Raw genomic sequence first — 19,801 nt, 5'->3', positions numbered from 1 at the left:
CTTTGGCAATGACCATCGTATATGCATCAAATCCTTCAGAGCATAACAAAAAGTATAGGGAATCACCAACGCAGTGGGGTGATGTTCGCTATTCCGATGGTTCGTTAATCCGAAAATAACCTATGGTTTGTTGTTCCGAAGGTTTGTTTTCCCGAAACACACAAATTTCCCGAAAACACACAAATTGATTGCTCGTTAAATCCTAACATTTGTGACGTTCTTCTGAAGGTTCGATAGTCCGAAATTGAAATAAGGTTCATTAATTCGAAAATGAAAAGACGGTGTTTACCATGCTTACTAACGAGCCTCCAGAATTATAAGCCTCAATTTATCATTGGATTGACGAACCTTCGGAATGGGGGTCACACGTTTGCTTGGCGTCATGTGGCCTTAACCTGTCCTTGTTCGTGTTGTTATTGACTGGATATTTTCAAAAAACATTTCATGCCTTATTGGACCAACTTCTACCTTCTGCTCTGCTTACACCACAGTTTACAACTATCAGACTATCCTTTAATCACCGACTCTCTGCCTCTCCTTCTTTTTTCTCTCTCTCTCTCCCTCTCTTTGTCTATCAAATGGCACCATAAAGTGACAGAGGACAGCCTATATAGCAACCATGGAGAAGACAAAACAAACAGGGAACTCGGTGTTCACTGTCTAAATGCTGTAAATTCAGCACTAAAGAAGAACGAATCAACCAACGAAATGATACCATCTCTTACAAAGACCGGAAATAAAGATTTCTTGGCCATGAATTCATGCAGTATCATGCTCATTTTCAACTCGAAAGTCAGAGCCCGTGATGTTGGCAGCATGTACAGACATCACTCTTTTTGAAGAAATGTCATTGTTTCTTAGAATCCATGCCAACACTTTTACGAAACGACTTCAGAGATTATAATGGTCAATATTGCTCGACGATCACGTCTGATCTCTGAAACCTCGTGTATCGCCAGGAATATCTTCATACATCGGAGGTATAGCGCATTCTAGAAAGAGAGTCCTGACCTTCCCTACAAGACTGCATGTCAAATGCAGAGATAACAACATCGCTTCCTGTGGAAAGCAAAAAGATATTACCCGTCTCTTGCTTGGATTTCTGTTGTTCTTGCTGCATTGTTCCCGTGACAGACTCTGCTCTCCTTGTACAGACAGTGAAACCGGTGAGAGCGGTGCACGTGCTGCCGTTGATGCGGAGATTTCGCCTTTGATCGTAAAAGCGGATGCCCGATATTGCCCGGTGGAAGACGAGACTCAAAAACTCTTTATTCTTTTCCTCCCATCCTGAAAATCCTAAAGAAGAGAGGGCATCGGGTCTTGAGTGCCTTGAACGCCACTATCTTCTCTTTCTCCACTTTTACCTTCTATTGTTCCTTTGATCAGAAAGGTCGTCTAATATCACAGTTGCTATGGAGCAAACACTTGAAATGAAAAAAAAAAATCCGCCAGCGTCTAACAGGTACATCTTAAACCCAGCTTGAAGCAAAACACACAGAATGAAAAAAAGATGGAACAGCAACTAATGAATTTGCCCGTACGTGTTTTGCTTTCCTCGTCTTCCGTGTTAACCTTTCTCATCTTTTATTATCTGTGAAGTATCTTGAAAGAAGATGTATCCATGTGATAATTACCAGAAAAATTCTGGTACAGCATACTTTCAAAGTGTTGTCACTTCATTCCTTCTCTTACACAGACATCACTTTATGCCTGCTACCCTTTTATATGTCTCTTCAGCACATGTAGACATACTCTCTCCCTCTCTTTATCTGCCTTCGTCAAATAGATTGCATACTCAGGCAAGAAATATCGTAAATGGGCACAGACCTAGACAAGCAAATTCTTAAAGGGATTGTATAAAGTGGAGATGAGAGTTTGCCTTTTAACTTTTTGCGAGATACCAAGAAACCACTCATGAAATTATACAGAGCATACCATTCTAAGAGGAATTCAAAGTTTATGAAATGAAAAACGGTTTTGGAATGCCTGAGACATCCACAAACAAAGTAAAACAAAGAAATCCTAATTAAAAAGTTTGTCGCGCCTTTTACTAGGATTGCTCTGTTTTGACTATCATCTCAGCCATTTCAAAACCAGTTTCCATGAAATTGGATCCCTTTTGGAATTACATAATTGCATGGTCTGTCATATTTCATATGAAGTTTCACATTATCTCACAAAAAAATAAATTGTCTCAATAAAAAGCATACGATCCCTTTAAATGTCCACCTGAAGTCTTTCTCTTCTTCTCTCCTTTCTCTTCCTCTCTATATACCTCTCCCCTCTCCCTCTCTGTTGTCTCTAGCGTATATATATATATATATATATATATATATATACCTACATAATTATATATATCTGTCTCTCGTTGTCTCGGTCTGTCTTTCTATACGTAACTCTCTCTGTCTCCCTCTCCTAACTCCCTCGCTCTTCCTTCTCTCTCTCTCTATCCCGTTAGTCCCCCCCCCCCCCTACTCTCACAGACATACGGTACACACACTCTCTCTCCCTCTTCCAGAAGCGGGCTTTGATACTCTGATGACGATCGAAGCTCCCTGGTCTTGTATGAGAAATCTTCGTAATCAACCCATTCCTAACCGCCATCCACTGATCATCATGGTTAATGTATCCGCACAGGTTATCAACGGACGTGAAAGTGTTAATATTATGGTCTGTAATTCCTAATGAGACCGTGCGATTTGGAGTGAAAACACGGCGGAGAAGGGGAAGAAAATGACGATTATGCATTTTCTTTTTCGAGGGAGTCTGGTGGATGAGGGCTTACGGTGGGGGGGGGGGTATGGGGGTGAATGGGTGGTAGGCCAACAAAGCGTAGTTGATGAGTCGTTCGAGTGCTTTTAAGGAGGATGTACAAGTTGGAGATTGGAAGTGCCGATAGAGAAATAAGAAGGGAAAGAGCCTGAAGTAGGCAGCGCTGGTTTTCCCCATCCCTCCCTTCCGCGCGCAAATCAATCCAGCTGTACAGGGCGTTGAGGAACAATATTGATGCAGTGCAAATGAAAACAGAAGACTCTTTATCCGGTTCGAACGGATGTACCATAAAAATCATTAACTTAACATTTTATTCTATCATGTGATTCATCTTTAAATTCATGTTTTGTATTTGTGTTTTCACACCTTACTACTTGTGTCTATAAAAGGACACGAAATGCAAACTGATTATAATCTATAGCAAACTGTTTATCATACTCAAAATAAAACTGTATACAAACAAAATGCGTGCAGTTATCTTTGTGAATCGGACGACGGGCACTTTATATCATCAAGAAACTTTACTTTTCTTATCCAAAGAATATATGTGTGTGTGTGTGTGTGTGTGTCTTTGTGTCTGTCTGTGTGTGTCGCTTTATGATAGAAAAATTATAACGGAATTTTGAGCGTTTTGGGCAATTGATAGTGAAAGAAGATAATGATCAAGATCACTTCCGAAATTGATTATAATGATTCGCAGCATTTGTATATAGCGCCTATATCTGTTTAAACACATTAAAAAGATATCAACAGACTCCTCAAAGAGCGTTAGGCGTTGAATGTTTGGTGAGAAATGTGAATCATGAGAGAAGTTTTGACGTGTTCCAGATTGTCAGTTTCACAGAGAACTAATGTGTGGATTTTTTTTTTCTTAAGGCTGTATGTTCCTATCTCTGAGGCAGATCATCTACCGTAGACATGAAAGTCGTAAGAAGAAAATCGAGCTATAAAAGGTTGAAATGCAAAGAAGCAGGTTCCGGAATGATCCTTTATTGCTGCTTGATTCTTCCCAATGTTCATGCAATATCCCAGTTTGTAGTATGATGTGTATGACATTAGGGGAGAAGAAAAAACAAAAAAACAATCGAAAAGAATAATGAATCATGACGTTAATACTGTAAGCCATGTATATCATAACTACCACAGATTTACTCTTGCTCTTTCTGCCTTTATTTCTTTTTCCGTTACTAGTCTGTTGTTAGGATGTTGTTTAATGCATTTTGTAACGAGATGGCATTACTGTATCTTCTTTACATTTCCTCTCCGTTAATCGTATTTCAGTTTTACTTTGCTGTATAAACTGTATTGTTTTCATGTTCTTATTGCAATGTGTGCTTCTTTTGTATGTTTTAAAAATCATTCGTTTGGAGCGTGTACAGACTTCCTAAAACCAGCTTTTAAGCTGAAATAAGTTTTCCTTCTTAATCCCCGTGCTTAAATAAGTACATACAATACAATGCAGTGCTCTACCTTCACATTCTTATGATATCACGCAGATAACACCATGATGCAATATTTCGTCCATTGCTAATATCGTGCTTCAGTGATCATTAATCAACTTGAAAACATAATGAAGGATATATCAATCTTAGTCAGATCTTTCTTTTCCAAGTCATACTAGTAGTAAGTCAAATTTACCTTGGTTTGCCAATCCTATAGCGTGTTTAACTTATTGTTGGCATCGAAATTGAGCTGTACACACACACATATTCATACTCACACATTCAATATACACAATATTTGAATATGTGTATGTACATTATATATATATATATATATATATATATACATACATATAATCACAAATCAATGTATTTATACCTTGCTGTCTTTTACCTTCTACGTAAATTCACACGCTCGACTACCTCAGCATGTATTCTTCTGTCAATTTATTTATTTATTTATTTATTTATTTATTTATTCATTCATTCATTCATTCATTCACTCATTCATTCATTACAACATTCAGTGTTAATCATTGGTTTATAGACTCAGCCACGTTTTACATTTGTTGATTCCTCTACCAATCAGAACACCTACAATAAATATATTTATTTATTCCCTTATTCATTCATTCATATCTTCCTCATCATTTACCTCCTGATATACTTCCACGAATTATATAATAGTAAGAATGATATAAAATTCAATCATTTCTATAATGTTGCTGTATACCCTTACTCTCACTTCTCCATTTCCCAACGAACCCCACTTTCGAACAGTCTGTATTTTCTTTCTCTTCTCCACCCCCCCCCCCCCCCCTCAGCGGGCCTCCCCTTCCCCCATCTCCGTATTCATAGTAGAATACACACACGGTTTTGTTTCTCCGATGTAAAGATCCCTGAACAACATTCGGCCTGGCTTTTCTAGAAGCATTCATTGTCTCCATGCACACTCTTCCTCTGCCTCGTTTTGCGGAGGACATTATTGCCTCGAAGAAGAATATGAACAGAGGGGAGAGAAAGATAGCAGTCGCAAGGAGGAGGAAGAGGAGGATAGAGGAGGAGGAAAATGATGATGATGATGAGGAGGAGAAGGATGGCGTGAGGAAGAGGAGGAAGAGAAGGTGGAGGAGAATGGAAGAGGATGGAGGAGGAAGAGAAAAAAGGAGGGAAAAGATGAGAAGAAATGACAGTCAATATACATGCATAATTATGACAAGATGGGTTCGCCTCACAGTCGAGACCAGCTAGCTCTTCAAGCGCTGGATTGCAGGTGTAGATATTGCGGATCGAGCGCAGCGAACTCACGCCATACACGCTCATCGTTCTGCGCTGAACCATCAACGTTTACCTGACATGAGAGTCATCATATGTGTTATGACAGCATGCACTGGCCAGGAATCATGTGACATGAGCCTTGCTGTAATCATGGTTTTCGCTGACGAATACGCTCTGCAACATAGGGTTCCCAGCTGGATACGTAATCTAAGGAGGCCATGTAGAGTAGGAATCAATTTCGTGCGAGTCATCGCGTCAATCAAACACAACTACACACATATATCTATTAAACGGCGTTTACCATTTTCAACCTACGAGATTTCTAGTTTACCACCCTTATTATCACTCCTATAAATATGATTACTATTCCTTTTTTTTTTAAGAATCTTTACTCCACCTTAAAGACCTCTACTACTTTTCATTATTTCTCCGGCTGCTCGTCGACTTAAATACTAAATTCAGAATCACTGATCAGACCTGCTAACATGCAGACAGACATCGTTTTAATTCAATAGACCATCAACTCTATCTTCCACCGGTTTATCATTTAACACATCTATACTATACCAGTATACAGAAACGATACCCAAAATTGCCATTTAAACTTGCTGGGACTGTGTTAGAGTGTGCGGAAAGTTTTTTGGCCGTACAGTTCTGGTGGCAAGATGCTTTTTTAATCTTTAATTCTGCAATGCTGTTCATGATGGACAGCGTTTCTCCACTAGAACTTTATTGTACTTCGGCGATTTGATTAGACGAATTTGAGTGTCATAATTTCCTATTGACCGATTCGGGTTCGTTGAGGGCAGCAGACATTTTACGACACAGGGCGCAGCCATAGTGGGTGTATCAGCCGACCCCCCCCCCCCCCCCCCTGCTCTCCCCCACCCCGGGCAACATATTTATCACGCACTTGTAACAAAGGTTCGCGCACTAAGCAAGCATTCGCGTACTCAGTACGAGACGCCCATTGGCTAAAGCAGTTTTCATTCTGCGCGCTAGGGAGAGGGGTGGGGAGTGGGAAGGGGGGGGGGGGGGGGGTCGGCTGATACACCCACTATGGCTGCGCCCATGCCAAAAATACACATAGCGCGTCACAGAATCGGTCAATAGATGTAGAGTTCTTTAAGACATATCCAGAAGTTGTATTTACCCGTAAAGTTTAGACGACTGATTGTCATCTTTCTCAAACAATGGCTAATAGGCGACTGATGTTTGACGCCAATCAGCAATCACCCAGGTGTGACATCCGAGTGATAGCGCCATCGTAAATGCCAAAAAGTTGGTATCCCCTCCCTCCCCCCCCCCCCCCCCACCTCTCATCCCGGTTCATGTTGTTTGGGCGGGGGGTTCTCTTGATCTATATGGCCACCCTGATCGGTCTGTTCAGGTCTTGTCTCTCTGTCGCTACTAAACGCAACCCCTTCCAGTTGCTGACTTGATTTTTCCTCCCAGCATGGTCTGTTATGACACCCATAAAGATTGTCAACAAAGACTTGGTGTCTCTCCTCACAGATCACCTGGATCAAGTGGACTCTACTACAGACATCATAAACTTCACTTTTGAACTTGAAAAAGAAGGATCAACCCCCTTTCTAGACACTCAAATCAGCAGAAAGCCATATGGACACATAATGTTCATCTAAAGTCACACTTCATCACACTCTCTTCCACCAATGCGGAACAATAATATCTGACCCCAAAGACGAAGGAAGAAGGAAGAAGGAAGAGGCTACCACCATCTCTACTGCTCTGTCGCGATGTGGCTATCCCCGATGGACGTTTAAACGGAAAGGCAAAAACAACTGAACAACTTCCAAACAACAAAAGAAAGACGGAACCACTCGCAAGAAGTATCCTGTAGTCATGCCCTATTGACATCGAAGTCTTATCAGAGCCAATTAGTGGGATATTTTATATTAGAAGAAACGTGGTATCTCTACAGCATCGAAACGATGCAACAAGCTTAGAGACATACTGGTCCACCCAAAGGAGAAAATCAAAGAAATTGACAAAGCGCAAGGAGTGTATGTAGTCCCTTGCAGTTCTTTCCAAGCCAAATGTATTGGAGAAACCAGTTGCAAATTGAGTACCCGAATTGACGAACACAAAAAGAATTGCCAAATATTGGATGGACAATCATATACACGATCGCAGAGGGCATCAGCAATAAGCCAAACATACAACAAGTCTGCCATAACTGACCGTGCTTGGAGGGAAAATCACGTCATCAACTGGGATGGGTCGCGTTTAGTAACGAGAGAGAGACAGGACCTGAACAGACGTATCATGGAGGCCATCTGGATTATTAGAGAACCCTCCCCCCCCCCCCCCCACAACATGAACCGGGATGGGGGGGGGGGGGGGGGGGGTCATACCAACTGTCTGACATATGGCGCTAACACTCGGATGTAACACCTGAGTGATTGCTGATTGGCGCCAAATCATCAGTTGCTGATTGCCATCGTTTGAGAAAGATGACAGCCCGTCGTTGAAACTGCCACAGGTAAATACAACACTCTAAAAAAACCCGGGTCAGAACTGACACGGAACTGGGTCCCTTGGGGTCATACACCATTCCGGGTCAAAAATGACTTGGAATTTGGTCATGAAGACCCCGAAAGGGGTCACCCTGACCAAATTCTGGACTCTGAATGGGGTCATATCTGACCCCATTCCTTGTCATTTCTGACCCGGAACGGTGTGTGACCCCAACGGACAAAGTTCCGGGTCAGTTCTGACCCGGATGTTTTAAGAGTGAACTTTTGGATGTGTCTTATGTAAAGAACTCTTCATCTATATTTATCAACCATCCTTATGAACTCTTGTTTCGCGAGTCATAATTTTCTGTTTGTGATTTTGGTAAATGACATTGATTATAAATGAAAATAAATAGTAAATAATCAGGAATATCAAATAAACCTTACGCTTTGTGCTCCTTGTTCATTCTTCTGCTGATTATGATTTACCTTATTTTTCACAATAACCTTTCGTTTTGAAGAGAATATTTCTTCAATTTTCTTTAATCATCTCAAGATATCATTCAACATAATAAGATATTTGTACTATTAGAATTTAAGAACTTTGATTTTTTAACGACTTGTCATAGTTATACCCAAGAGTTTGTAAAGTCTCTCACATTCTTGGAATCAAAATGATAGTAGAATGAACCCCTTTTCAACATCTCTAGTAATTCCTGATGATTCCTTCATTCGCCTGGTAATTACTAAGCTTGATTCAAATGAGGGAAGTACTCCAACTTGGAATCTTAATTGAAAAAAAAAATCCGAATAAACAGTTTTCTTGACTTTTTTCATTTTCGTTGGTAATCTTTTAACTGAAGTGTTGCACTCTAAATCTATTGCTTTTGGTACATTATTTAATGTGTGCATTCCGAAACAAATACTCTGAAAGTTTAAGTTTTTCTTTGACAGCTTTCAACTTGAATCACAATTATGTCCAGATAGCAAGAAAGTGGGAAAAAGCAACGGACGTAACGAACATAATCATCATTAGCTCAAAGGTATTCCACTCCCCAAAGCCATCAAGAATCTAATTTCCTGAAGACCTTTGGGTTTCGTACAAAAGCAAAATTACAAACATATCTTACAGCATTTCGTTACCATGGCAATGGTGACCATGGAACCAACTACCATCGCAGATGACCCAGAGAGGAGCGTTTCCTGCCAATATCATCCTTTGTTTGTTTGTCTGTTTGTTGTTTTGAGAGTGCAAGGAGGCATCCCCGAACCATTTTCCATTTGATTTTTCCCTCCGCGGACCTGCAAACAGTTATACACAAAACATGCATTGTACGGTCTGTAGTTGCCAAGTCTGACAAAAGTGCACATGCGCCATGACCTGCGTAGTGTTTGAAGGTAGACCTATTTCATCTCAATAATGACTGCTTTCCAGTGAAAGGTGAGTTTGGATCAAATGTATTGTACTCACTTAAGGTTGATGGATTATGGGGTTTGATGAACGTGCAGATGAGACAAGAAAGAAAGAAAGAGAGAGAGAGAGAAAGAGAGAGAGAGAGAGAGAGAGGAAGAAACAATCTTTTGACATTTTTTTTTAAATCTAATACATTGTTTGTCCTTGCAGTTAACAATTTTAATATATGTTTTACAATATTCGATGCATCTTTATAACCTTCACCTGAACATAGAAATAGCAGTTTTGTTCAAAAATTTGCACATAAATATTATTGCCTATTTAAATATGATTGGGTATGAATAACATAATGACTTGCCGCAGAATATTACAAGAGAAATGCGACTCTTCATTTATGATAAGTCAGATATCATGAACTAGAAAATGTAAGAATGGCGTGGAGCTAATTACTAAACACCTTTAAATGACGAAGTTTAAGGAGAGAGGGATAGAGAGACAGACTGGTATACTGGTAGAGAGAATAAAGCAGAGAGAAGGAGAGACGATTGAAGAAAAGCGAGAGAGGGGAAGGGAGGGAGAGAGTTAAGCTTTGAGCTAATAATGTTTAAAGCTACGGAGACGCGCAAGAGAGTCCCGATTTGTCTTGGCAAAGCATAAGACAACAAAATGTAGACAGAGGGAGAGAGACTGGGAGAGAGAGAGGGAGAGCCGGAGAAAAGAAGGGGGGGGGGGGGTGGAGAGAGCACTATTGGATGCTCCCGGGCTGCGAGGGAAAACTGGCGCATTGTCAAACATCGCCGCAGACGATCGCTCATAGACGCGCTCTTCTTCCAGTAAGTGCGATGGAGCTCGGAAGGTGTAGGCGTGTTTTCATCATCCTCTAGCGGCGAGTCGCCGGCAGCACCGGATAATTTGGATCATTCTTTTCCTCCCTAGGATCCATAGTTTCCCTTCTTTCTTTTTTTCGAGGGCAGTGATTGTAGGCCGAGTCTTGCTGGTGAGTAACAACCACGCATTTACATCCTTCCATTCTTCTCTATTTAATACTCACTCCCTCTCCATCTCTCTCTAACGCTCTTTTTCTTTATTACTTGCTTATTGTTTGCCTGATTTCTCTATAACTGTTTATTGTCACTCAGTCCTACACATCTTCGTTTTTTTCAAAATCCGGCTTCCAAGGAAAATGACATCATAATCATAGCCGCTTTCTGGCGTTACTATTTTTACTGGTATCAACAAAACCCCCTGGCTCAGGAAAGGAGCCAAGGAACGAAAGAGAGGGAGAGTATGTGTGTGTGAGAGAGAGAGAGAGGGAGAAAGACAGTCAGACTGACAGAGGAGGAGGTTGGAGAAGCAGCTGATATAAAACCAGAGATATTCAACTGACCCGTTCTCCCTGGTAGGGAGTCTGCCCTATGCCACCGCATCTCATATTTTGCCACCCCTCCTCCTGCTCCTGAATTCGCAATTTGCGTCCCGTCGCGATTGATTGATGGAGGTCGGGGATGTTAGCTTTTAATTGGATTGAATTATAGGCTACATTCCTTCTTTTTTTTTTACCCCAGCTCTTGCACCGGTCCACCGTGGTCTTGAATTTGTATCTCTGTTTCGGTCTTGTGCAGAGACCTACATAGATACCTGAAGGAAGAAGCATAATTGCAAAATAAAATCATTATATATGCAATACCATAATAATATAATGTAGGCCTAATTCTATATAATGACAATGAATGAATATCATGCATATTTGCGTAGGGCATTTTTGCATACAACTGTAAAAATCGGTGTTATGTGACCCATTACTACGGAAAATCTCCTTATTTTTTTTTCCAGACTCTAAGCTTCACAAGGTTTAGTTGTTCCACTTTGTTAAAGAGAAAATACACAAAAGAGTAGAATAACTGACCGTCCGATAACATTTATTAAAAAAAGAATGTCCTTAGATAAGAGGCAGTCTACTGTGTAACTCGATTTTGCCTTGTAATTTGAGATATTTGCGATTAAAGCTGCTAATAAGAATATTGTAAGAATATATGAGATGATAGAGAATATTCAGTGTTATGGAACAAGTGATCGAGGTTATCACTGGAAAGGGTTTGTATTGTTTTTTGCCGCTCTGATGATTGAATTCAATACTTAAAAGTGTTTAAAAGTGTAGCTTAAAGGGATCGTATAGTTGTGGTTGAGACCTAATTTCAGGTTTCTTACATTTTTTGGTGAGATAATGAGAAACCTCTTATGAAATATGAAAGAGCATGTCATTCTACGAGGAATTCAACGTTTATTTGATGAAATTTGTTTTGAAATGGCTAGATATCCAAAAAAGACGATTCTAATAAAGTGTGGGACCCACACTTCATTACGATTGCTGTGTTTTACTTTGGTTTTGGATGTTTCAGTCATTTCAAACCCGATTCTCTTCAAAATAAACTTTGAATTTCTCTTAAAATGGTATGTTCTGTACTATATCATAAGTGTTTTCTTGGTATCTCGCAAAAAGTTAGAAGTCCAATTCTCATCTCCACCAATACTGTACCATCCCTTTAACTTATTTTTCAAAACAAGAAATAATTTCACAGGAGATAGACCCAAGGAGACTATAACCAATACACTTCACTTCTTTGTCAATAACCATGGTAAAAACCTCGAAATCATAACTACACATCTGCTTCTGTTATTGCAGAACATCGATTTCTAACTATGTGACCGGAAACCCATGGCAGCACATAATAAACCAGACCTTTGTAACTTCTTATGCATTTCTTTCGTGGTAATAAACTCATTTGATTAGAAAAAATGACATCCTTATTAAAATTGTTATCAACAAGGGCAGCCTTATCAAAATTATTACTATTATGTGGCAATAAACTGAATTATATTCGAAAAGAGGACAGCCTTATAAAAAACCCTCCGTTTCGAAGAATTTTTACTTTGCAAAGACAAATCTCAACAGCAACACTCCTGTGATTTTATGTTTTTGGTTTTGGCGCAGAAAATGGTAGTGAACCACTGTAATTGCCTTTCATTTCATTAACTATCATTGACAATACCTTCCCTGACAGTGAATCCATGTAGTGCCACAATTCTGATTAATCATTCTAGGATTCTAATGATTCGAGTGTGATTTTCTTTCGTTCGTATAGTTTCTCTCTCGCTCTATCTTTTCTTTTGCTCATTTTGAAGGATCCGTCTGTCGCGATATGACTTTCTTGATCCAACGTCAGACGATACATGTAGAAAATCAGGCCTCCGCTGTCGTTTCATGATCTCTTCATAATTCTGGTTCTTCAACCGAGCCAGAGCATGATCGACTAACCATCAGTGCGAATATTGGCGGGAAGCCGATTTACAAGACATACTGCGGAAGTCGAGCAAAGAGCAATATTAAGTGTTTGGGCTTCCGGTCACGTGATCAAAGAATTGAGGTTCTTGCAAGTAGAGACATACTTATACTGACATACAGGTACTAAATGTCAATCACACTCTGCACTACATTGCTATCTAATGAAGTGTAACAACGAAAAAAAAAATGATTACATTATAGAAAAATATAGGAGGATATGCTAGTTAATCATTAGGTACAGCCACAAACGGTTTTGTTTTTTATTTTGTATTTCTTTTATGTTTGCTTGAAAATAGTAACGCAGTTTTTTTTTTTCTAATCCGTTGTAAAAGTGAGTTAAAATGGGTTAAACATAATATTATAATCAAAGCTTTTGTTGTTACTCTGCACTGGCTGTTGAACGGGTCATAAACTATAAGAAATTTTGCGAGTGTGTTATAAGTGAATCTGTTAATAGCAGGTTCGCCATATATCACCATACAGGTATACATAGACATGGTTTGCTGTGTAGCAATCCAGTGCGAAGAGGATAAAAGTCACAAAGTTTCTATTCCCAGATAACTTCGAGTCTTCAATGGGTCAGTTTGAATGAATGATTGACCCTTTTGGTGACAAGGGTTTGGGTTTTTTTTTTTCAAAAATCTTGACACGTCCGAGTCTTTTTTTAAGATTATCGATACTCGGATGTTGTGAATATAAGAAGATCACGAATCTGGCAATTTGCGATGTCAGGAATCATCGAATTGAGGAATGCATTAAAAGATAATGTACAACATCGATCAGATTTCTACCACCCTTAACGTCAAAGAAATGGTACGGGAAACGGTACTACTGATGCCCATCCATTGCTGACAGTGATAATGATAACGGTGTTGATGATAATGATAATTATGAAGATGATGATGATGATAATGACGATGATAATGATGATGGTAATAATAATGATATTGATAATGATAGTGATTATGATAATAGTAGTGGATGACAACGTATAGCCATCAATATGAGACGCGAATATAAGTTAGATAGAGTGTTTTAAGCTGATATAGTCACAGTTCGTTATTCCGAAGGTTCGTTATTCCGAAAACGAAATAAGGTTCGTAATTCCGCCATTAGTACGCATCTTCTTTTCCTTTTTGGATAAACGAACCTTTGAAATAACGTACCTTATGAAAAATGCCACAAATCTTCGTATCAACGAACCTTTTTTTTTAATTTTCGGATCAATGAACATCTAAGTATAGGAGATTTGTGTATTGAAATAAATACAAATAATAATGTTCTTTATTCAATCAATGAAACTTCAGAATAACGAAAATCAACCTCTGATACTGAATTAGCAAACGTCGCCTTGATTGTTATAACGGTTGCACGGCAGAAAGCAAACACTACATGTCTAAGTGACTTTGGATGTCTACTTCATCAATATGATGCAAACATGCAGGTAGGCTTTGTAATAAAAATGCAAGTTAAAATGCCAGTCCTGGGGAAATGAAACAACAACAACAGCAACAATAACAACAACAGCAACAACAACAACAACAACAACAACAACAACAACACAAGGCAGTCTAACTAAGATGGAGTATTTATATACGGCATTGTTGTTCCAACGCGTTGTTCTTAAAGATCACGCAATGGTTGTTCATCAACGCATACAGTTTCAGATGCACTTTATGTGCGGTTTTGTTTGTGTGTGTGTTTGTTTGGTTGGTTGGTTAGTTGGCTGCTTGCTTGTTTTTTCTTTTATTTGTTATTGAAGTCAGTCAAGAGTGAATATGGACACAAACAGACTGCTAAATTGATAAAATAGAAGTGTTTGCAGATTTAAATACTTTTTTTTAACCGGTGATATAAAAAAATAACAAATCTAATTATCCCTTGAAACTGATAACAACGTTATAACATAGAACATTATTCGAATATAAGAAAATAATGTAGTTTAAAGGGTGTGTACAGTTCTGGTCGAGGTGAGGATTTAGCTTTTCACGTTTTGCGAGATATTCAGAAACCACTCCATGAAATGTCAAAGAGCATGTCAATCTAAGGGGTATCAAAAGTTTATTTGATTAAAATCGGTTTTAAAATGGCTGCGATATCCAAAAACAAGGTGAAACAAAGAGATCCTCATAAAAGACATGGCCTGTTGCCTTCTATTATTATCATTTTGGGGGGATATCTCAGCCATTAGGAAACCGATTTTCATCAAATAAACTTTGAATCCTTCTTGAAATTACATACTCTTTCATATTTCATAGGAGGTTTCTCATTATCTCACTTAGGAATGTTCAAAACACTAATCCCCACCTCACCCAGTACTGTACAGTCCCTTTAAGGAATAGTATATACAAAAAAAAGATTCCTCAAAAGATACGAGATTTACAGATGAAATACCAATAACAATAAGAAGAAACAAAAGCCTGTCCGTTTCTCAAGAAATACAGTAAATACAGTAAATACAAAACAAAACAATGCAATACAATACAATACGGTACAATGCAATACAATACAATAAAATACAATACAATGCAATTAATCCGTTCCTCACACAGGGGCTCAGAGCGGTTACAAAATTACAAAATTTGAACATTTATTTTATAGACATAATTCAGAATGATACATGGAAACATTTTGACCATTATTGCGTCAATTCATCATGTGGACATCACACAATAGGTCCACCCAGGTTATATACATATGCATATAGATACACACATGATATTATAGACATTCACAAACGCATACATACATATGCATGTAGACGGATACACATTCACACGTCTGTGCAGACCTGGGGATTGGATTTCAAATAAACTATAAGTTTTTGGAGCTTTTTGAAAGGAGTTTGTGGATACAGACTATCTGATGAACATTTAAGGGAATATCATTCCACAGCTTTGACAGAGTAACCGTGACGTTCCTCCACTTCAAATAAATTTTGAGTTTCATATTGGATAGCTGACGCAGTTGAAGGTTGTGTATATCAACCCATTTGATATTCCTTTGACACATTATTTTGTTGTTGTTTGTCTTTCTCCTTCAGGTAAGAAATAGTCTGACCTGGAATATCTTAGATGATGGGTATGGAAACTTCATTGACTTCACATCATACGCAAATATTCTTTCTTTTCTTCTGTTCAGACGTGGATAAAATATGGCATTCCAGCATTGGTGATCATTGGTTAATAACGAGCTGACTGCATGCCGAACTGTTACCTTCTGAGAATGAAACATCTGTTTCAAGATTGTTTGATGATTTTTCTTTCCCTTTTTCCTCGATCTCATTTTTGTTGCGGAGTCGCTTGAATCCAATCTACCTTATCTCCGTAATTTAGCACCTTTGGATACTTGCCGTACTTAAGATGCCGCTGTTGACTAGAAGAACCGTATTTCATAGAGCATACGGAAGAATCTTGGCGATGAAGTGTGTACATATTTCTCCAAAGGGAGCGTGATCCTTCTTGAGAACCGAGTCCACCATATCCCTGAAAACACATCAATCATTATTTGGCAAACATTTTCCCCCACTAATTTCTTTCCCTCACTCACCGATTCCGTATGGTGTCTGCCCTGGAAGATATTACGATGTGTACTGCGATTCCTAAAGGCACAAACGGCCATTTAAAAAAAATAAATAAAGACTCGTACGAATCTGATTCAAAACGTCCCAAACAAACAGTTTGAAAACTTTGCTTTCAAAATGCAGTTGCAATTTTGTTCAAAACCTCACTGATAATTGACTTACGATTTGCATTTAAAACTCCCGAGAAGAAATCTGAAAAAAAAAAACTCCATAGAGGAGAATTCTTATAGGAATTCCACCTTTAAACTGTCAGGTGACTTTTCTTTTCTAATTCCTGCGAAATAGAGGAGAATTCTTATAGGAATTCCACCTTTAAACTGTCAGGTGACTTTTTCTTTTCGTAATTCCTGTGAAATAGAGGAGAATTCTTATAGGAATTCCACCTTTAAACTGTCAGGTGACTTTTCTTTTCGTAATTCCTGTGAGATAGAGGAGAATTCTTACAGGAATTCCACCTTCAAACTGTCAGAGGGAAACAGAGGACGAAAGAACATGTTCAGTCACATTAAAGGCTCTTGGAAATTAGAATATCTCTCTCATATCCCACATATTACCGTCATGAATTTAAGACCAGGGTCCCTTTTCATAAAACTCGTTATCAGTGACAACTGCCATATTTCTGTGACAAATTCGCTCTTATCCAGTCAGATGCAAGTATTTCAGCAGCTTATAAGAACTATGACAATTTGTCACTGGTAACAAGTTTTATGAAACGGGGCCCTGATGATTATAAGGAAGGGCATGGTCATTAGCTCATTGTCCAGCACTTTAAGGACAATACTGTGCTAAGTGCTCTGAAATCACCAACAATGGTTTTCATTATAATCAATACAGATTATTCTATCAAAATGGCAACGTTAGTAAGTAATGATGATACGTCTGATGAAAGAACCTTTGTGTCTAAAGAGAGATTAACTCTGAAAAAACTCACACACTTGACATTTGTGAAAGGAAAGGTGATTTGCGTCATTTGATTTGAAGAAGAAATAAAGTGGAAGTGATGCAGTAGAAAATAATAGACATAAAGCAAACAAAAGAAAGTACACGACGAGAATTTAAAGAGCAGGGACCTTGATTCTGGTAAGTCCGCGTGCCCAGAGCTCTTCCTGAGCACGAACACTCGCAACTTGCGACAGCTTCCATTTAAAGAGTCACGCCCAACATCTACAGGGAGAGAATGGGCATGAACTGAGGCATTAGGGCTTCACTCTGGAGACACTTGCAACGAGTACCCTTTTTTTTTTGTTTTTCTCTCTCTGCCTCTATCTCGCTCTCTCTTCATGTCTGTCTGTCCGTCTGTCTGTCTGTCTCTCTGTCTCTCTTTGTCTGTCGCCGTCTTCCAGTAATCTGTCTATCCATTAGTCCGTTTTTGAGTGGACAACTTGCCATCTCGTGATGACGTCTAACCAAACATGATATTATCTCGACACACCCTTCCACATGATTATGACTATAAATACCACACCTTTATGCATGTACGTATTTATTGATTATTATTAGCATTTATTGCCAAATTTGAAGCGTTCTGCCGTTTATAAACCACAAGGGGCAGGTATACATCGTAGTGTGATATTCCTACTTGAAAGTATTTGACAGTATTGATAGTTTTGTTCCCATTATCTGGAAAGAATACACTTGACATACTCCCACAGTAATAGCATTATTCCTTCACTGTTCCAGTCGTACTCTACGTCAATAATGTGACCCAAAACTGAATATTATTCAGCCATATGCCTCTAGATTCTTTAGGACGTACCTTGATAGCCCATATCCACAACAGGCTCTGTGATACGCACACAATGAGTGCCCGACCGTTTTTTTTTTATTTTTTATGGCGCATCTTGAAATGAGGTTCAATTTATCTTTCGAGAACATTCGAGCTCACTTTATGACAAGGGTATTACACTACGGCAGTGGTCCTAATATCTCACTTCTTCTATAGTAGGATACAGAGATCGTCGCTGATAGATTTCTCACGGCTAAACTATCGTTTTCTGGGCCAATTTCATGTGCAAAATTGTGATTTTATGACGTGACATTACATTTACAACATATAAAGCTGGACTCATTTTTCCGTTCCCCCCACCACATCTTAAACTGTCCTGGCGCCACTTTGCTGGTCAGTTTTTATGTCGAGGTGTGTGTGTGTGTGGGGGGGGGGGATAGGATTTCGAATGCGACTAGACCTTGTGTGTTCGCAGCAGAACAGTACGACCAGTGGCGTCACATCTGCTCCTTCACCGAGGACATGCAGGTTTAGACTTTTTCCACAGGAGCTCATGCAGTTGTTAGCATTGAGCGGAGAGCTTGAAGCCTTGAGAGATCTATGATTGTGATTATTACATGACTGAGAAAAAGCCTAATCCGCCCACCACCAATGACGAATTCAGTTAGTCAGTGCTTCAAAGCAAATTGTTCGATTCGTCTTTCGGCCTTTAGTGCAAAAGGTGTAGGGTTTACGCATGCGCTGCTTCGGATGGCGCTCTGCAGCAGTGCTCTGCGGATTGGTTGTGATATTTGCTACCAAACGCTGGTCGCAAAATTTGGTATATTCAACAGCAACTGAACCCGAAATTCGGACGGATCTCCGAAGACTCTTCTTTTTTCTGGGTCTTGGCTATCGCTAGTAGCTTGAATAGCCTCTCATATTGACCTTCTGCTTGCTACTCTTGCAATCACTACATTACGGGAAGGCGAGGGAACGCTGGGTGATAGGAGTGCGGGGCGAGGGAGTGTCAGATTTGAATGAGAGGGGAGTACCATCCATATGTCCAATTATGCGTTTAGGAATTTAGAGAGTAGGTATTGGTTTCGACGAAATTTTCAGCTACGCAGGGCCTAAGTCTGAATTCGAATTCCCGTTGGATCAGACAATTATGCACTACGTCATGATAGCCATCTTGATTCATTTCTTTGCTGTTAGTGTAGAATTGTAGAATCTATCGAGTAACTGGCTCATTAGTAATTACCCTTAGACAACCAAAGCTGTTTAAACACAAACAATGTGAAGTGGAATGGATTTTGTAATTTTTATAAACGAAACTAAACAGAAGTTTATCATTGTAGATAGGTACAGTCTAGGGTGACTGAGAAAGAGGCTAAGTGGTGGACGTCATAATGACATCTGATCTTTTTGGCTCCTCTCTAGGTGACCACTAATCAAACGTAAGATGTTTAGATCCTTCTCGAGTAAAGTTCACATCAATAAGTGCTGTATAATTTCCCATTGTTCCTGGTACTACTTAAGATTAAAGGTTTAGATATATTTCATGTCGAACTAAAATGAGCGGTTCCTTCCCGTGATGACAGAAGAACGTTGATCTGTCACATCATTATAAGTGGAACTTTTTTCTCTCTCTCTTTAATGCCATGCCGTCTCATCCAATTGTTTGAATGGCTCGACAGTCGCCTTAGAATGAAGTTGCGTGCTATTTGAGCCCGCAGTTCATGCATAGGAGAATTTGCAGCAAAGCGATGGAAGAGAATGAG

The 19,801-nt window shown here is 39.2% G+C and overlaps 1 protein-coding gene across 1 annotated transcript in view; it reads left to right on the top strand.

Annotated features, from left to right (window-relative positions):
* Nucleotides 1–10,304: 10,304 nt before the first annotated feature.
* The window catches only part of LOC139739478 (uncharacterized), a 65,002-nt gene continuing 55,505 nt past the window's right edge, over nt 10,305–19,801 (top strand). The window contains exon 1 of the mRNA XM_071650082.1: nt 10,305–10,383. The gene's annotated coding sequence lies outside the window, so the exon portion shown is untranslated. The remainder of the gene's footprint in view (nt 10,384–19,801) is intronic.

The sequence above is a fragment of the Diadema antillarum genome, unplaced genomic scaffold (genome assembly GCF_040938485.1).
Source record: "Diadema antillarum isolate AM-2024a unplaced genomic scaffold, OU_Dant_1.0 seq00000799_RagTag, whole genome shotgun sequence".
In the NCBI taxonomy this organism is placed as follows: Eukaryota; Metazoa; Echinodermata; class Echinoidea; order Diadematoida; family Diadematidae; genus Diadema; species Diadema antillarum.
This window is presented reverse-complemented; position numbering and strand designations above follow the sequence as displayed.